The 4,228-nt window shown below is 35.2% G+C and overlaps 1 pseudogene; it reads right to left on the reverse strand.

Annotated features, from left to right (window-relative positions):
* Nucleotides 1–1,982: 1,982 nt before the first annotated feature.
* LOC119568986 lies at nt 1,983–3,197 on the reverse strand (annotated as a pseudogene).
* Nucleotides 3,198–4,228: the final 1,031 nt, after the last annotated feature.

The following is a 4,228-nucleotide window of genomic DNA, read 5'->3' on the forward strand; positions in this document are numbered from 1 at the left end:
CCAAGCCAAGCCAATGCAAGTGCTGGTCCAAAGCGGGGATAAAATTGAGAGAATATTACCAAAAAGGTACCACCGGCACTCTCCATGGAAGGAACGGGGACCCTACCACGTACTCAATCCAAGAGCATTACAACAAGAAAACTACAATAAGTATCATGCAGGGACCCGGCGGCTCAACATGAACCTACCGTAAAAGAAAGAAATGCTACAGTTGGTTTTCAGAGATAACTGTGACGAGACGAGGGAAAGATTGGGTCGGCTACGGAAGAGACTTTACTTATTGTTTTGGAAGGACAGTTCTGAAGAGAAGTGGTGTCCAAGTAAGCTGTGGGGGGGTCACGAAAAAATTCGGGTCCCATTTGGCCTGGGCTAAATAGAGTATTGAAGATATTTGTAGAGATAGGGGTGGTAGACGGAAGGGGACGTGTGGAAAAGGGAGTAGTGTTGAGGTAATATTATGACGGAGGTGGACAATAAGGCTTGTAAAGTAGTAATAAGTGAGAACGGGGTGATTGATGAAAGAAAGTTGTTGGGGATTGAAATGTTTCCTGGAGCTTGAGTGTTGACTTGGGTGGCTATGGATTAGTAGGCATTGAGGGGGTAGTAGTTGTAGTGTTCAGAGTCGTGGTCAAAGGAGAGCCTCTTCATTACTGGCCATGGTAGGAACAGAAGCCAGAAAGCAGGAGGGAAAAAGACCATGCAAAATTAGTTAAGCCAAAGGCTGAGCCCAAGGTAGGGGAGATTCCCAGCATTGGGTCCCCCCAACAACGGGCAAGGAATAATTACCAATTAAATACATTATATCTGGAGCCACATTATTTACATTAACAGTACCTTGATAGAAATGAAGGTTCATTCATGTTCTTAATTCTGCTATGTACTTTATTTATCACAACTGTAAATACTTCATAAATACAAAATAACATGGGACTCGGCAACTGCAAAGTAACTCGCTGAAATATGAACTTTCTAAACTACAATAAGCTGTGGAAATCTTTGTTATATACAACAAGCAGACTAAGATATAACCAACAAGGTTATCATTGTTTGGGCCAGAAGTTCATAACCCGTCTGTTTTTGATATGCATGAACAACTTCATTAGTACATTCCCCTGGATATAATCCACAACATATTTTAAAGGCAAGAAAACAGAAACATTATTCAGTCCAATTTATTTCTGAAAATACAAACACCATGACATTAAAGCAAGTGTTAAATAAGTGAAATTAATAAAATTCTATTCCTGAAATAATATTTCAAGCATTATACAATACTAATATAAAATGAACAATCTGAATTGAGTCGCTAAACTGAAATCTAAATACTGTACAGAAAAATTCAAGGGTAAGGTTTACCAATGCTGTGGTAAAATGACAATGAAATAAGAGTATACACAGACATTGCAAATGATTCCTTCACCATTTCATGACATTCAAAATAAATAACAATATAATCAATTCATTAAAAATACAAGAATCAGTAATAATGATATGATAATAATAATAATAAAAAAATGTAATAATAACCAGTGATAGTCATGTAATATTATGATAAAGTAACAATAATGGTTAGTGATATGATGATGATAATGATAATAATAAATGATAATAATAATGATAATAATATAATAATAATAATAATAATATATAATAATAATAATAATATTATGATAATTATAATAATGATGACAAGAATGCTAATGATAATAGTAAAACTAATAACACAAAAAACTACATCTAAAAAGAAGCAAATGAAAATATCCAGCAAATTTATAATGTCAATACAATCAACTCCAAATGTTCATTATTATTATTATGACTATACCAGCAATTCATTTATAGACAGAATATATATTTCTATATAAAATTTAGGAAACTGGGTTTGAAAATACATAATATACACTCACATAAACATACAAACACAAACACTCAGAAAGCCTGCTTGCCACAGTTGACAATCAGGAATTGTACCTATAAAAAATATGCCCTCACACTTAGAATCTTGCACAACCAGATATTACTCACTGGTTTCTATCATGTCTATCACCATAGAAAATTTAAAAATTTTTGCTGCTTCTGTACAACCTTCTGCTAGACTTCGGCTTTCGTTGATATCTTGAATTGCCTTGAGATTCATGGGTATCTACATTTACTTTGTTTTAATTATTGGTGACACTGATAAATGAACTAGACTTAACATACTTGGGTTGGAAAGTCTAGAGCTTTTTGGTCTACTGTGGATTGAGACAATTTTATACGGGGACTTTTGTCAATGAATGTTTATTCTTTGTTTGCGTATAAAGGTCTTCATGGTGGGTGATCCTGGGACATTCTGAACTGTCCATTCCTCATTAACAACTGTATTCCTTTGGCTCTTCAATTTGGGATCTGGTGACAAGTCAAAGGAAGGTCATCGAGGTCTGAACTGTTACAGTGGCCAATGCTTGAAGTAGTGCTTACTGAATCTTCTCCATTGTTTTGTTGTTCCATCATTTCTCTCTCAATTTGTGTCCTAATGCTTCATCACTCTTTCTCTTTGAACTTTTCATGGGGCTTCCTCCTCTCTCTGGGGATAAGTGATCAATTTCTGAAAGAACTCTGGAGACACACTCAGTCTTTTGACATATGTCTTGTAAATCGCAGAGGTGTTATTATAGATTTTTCCTTCAGGCCTTTCTTCTTTTTGATACAGGAGTATCACATGCACTAGACGAATCTAAAGAATTGTCAGCATCTTTCTTGTCATTATTTGTGGCAGAATTAACTTGCTATCACTACTGGAATTGAGATCTGAACTTCCAATTGATGCATTTGCTTCAGAAACTTGGTAGTGATCTCCGCTTTTGGTAGTTTTAATTTCACACCTCTTCTCTTTCTCTTTACTGTCCTGCCCGAGGTTTTTCTTCATTTCTTCCGCGCTTCTGTTTGACAATTTGTACTTTTTGGGCATCACTGTCTATATCTAGCTTACAATTCTTGTTCTTGTTAGCTCTTGGCTTGACTCTCTTCCAGTCATTTGGTTCTCTGGTCTTTTCCGTACTGACGTTTCTGTAGAAAGTCTTGTTACATTTTCAGCTTCTGCAGCTTGTTTGTGTATGGGAGAGGAAAAATTCAATTTTCTGTGCTTGCCCCTATCGGAGTGCTTATTTTGGATAATGGAGAACCCTGTAAATCAGGTTTAGATTCACCCCTGCCTTCTAAAATCTTTTTAACTGATACTTATTACTTTTTTATTTTTGTGGGGTAGATTTCAAAATTTTTCAAAGGCATCAAATTTCCCAAATTGCTTTTAAAGGAGTATAAATCATCCATCTTCAAATTCCTCCCCTTTGAAGATGGGGCATAAAACCCTTTTCCTTGACGGTATGTACATAATTCAAAATATAATCCTATCCTCCTACTTACTCTTTGAATGAGGGGTTCTTCTACACAATCCTCTTTCTTGCTTTCTTATTTTTTTTTGTTTCCCCTGCCTGTTTCCTCAAAACCTCCCTTTATCATTTCCCTTTTTTTTGAGGTTTTTCTGTAACGCTGCTCGCCCCTTTTAATATTTTCTTGATGACTGTCTCTTCAAACTCATCATACTTTCAAAATCTTCCCCTTAGTATTTTTTGGATTTTTTGGGGGGTCTTACTTTTAGGTGATATAAGAATTTCACATGAGGGTAAATTTCCGGTGATTTTCAAGGGTTTTTACTTCTATTGTCACATCACCATCGGGTTAAATTTTTCACATCTTTCCGTAACACGTTTTTTTCCCCTTTTTCCCCTTCTGGCTCTCACTCTCATAGCTATTTTTTTTGTGCGTTTGTGTGTTAAGTATTCATTAGCATTTCAGAAACTTCCTTTTCATCTTTAATATGAACACTAAAAGAGTCCTAGCCTTTTTATTTGAGGTCTTACTACGTGAATAATGATTTATTCCGGATTTTTTGTTTTTCTTTACAATTCTTTCAGGTTTTTATTCAGATTTATTTCCTCTTCCCGTCCCCACTTCACTGCTGACATTTTCTGTAAACATTCACTGGGATAATTTTCACTGCCACTGCCTTTTTATTTTTTCCCCTTCTGTTTTTTTAAATTTGTTTTTCAAGTTCTTCTTTTAATAATTCTGTTTCTTCAGATTTTTCCACTAATGTTAGTATCTCTGAAGGTTTTAAAGCACATGTATTTCTATTGCTCTTTTTGGGGTCATTTTGCATTTTTTTGGACCTTGCTCCCTTTTTCCA

The sequence above is a fragment of the Penaeus monodon genome, unplaced genomic scaffold (assembly GCF_015228065.2).
Source record: "Penaeus monodon isolate SGIC_2016 unplaced genomic scaffold, NSTDA_Pmon_1 PmonScaffold_11964, whole genome shotgun sequence".
Classification (NCBI taxonomy): Eukaryota; Metazoa; Arthropoda; class Malacostraca; order Decapoda; family Penaeidae; genus Penaeus; species Penaeus monodon.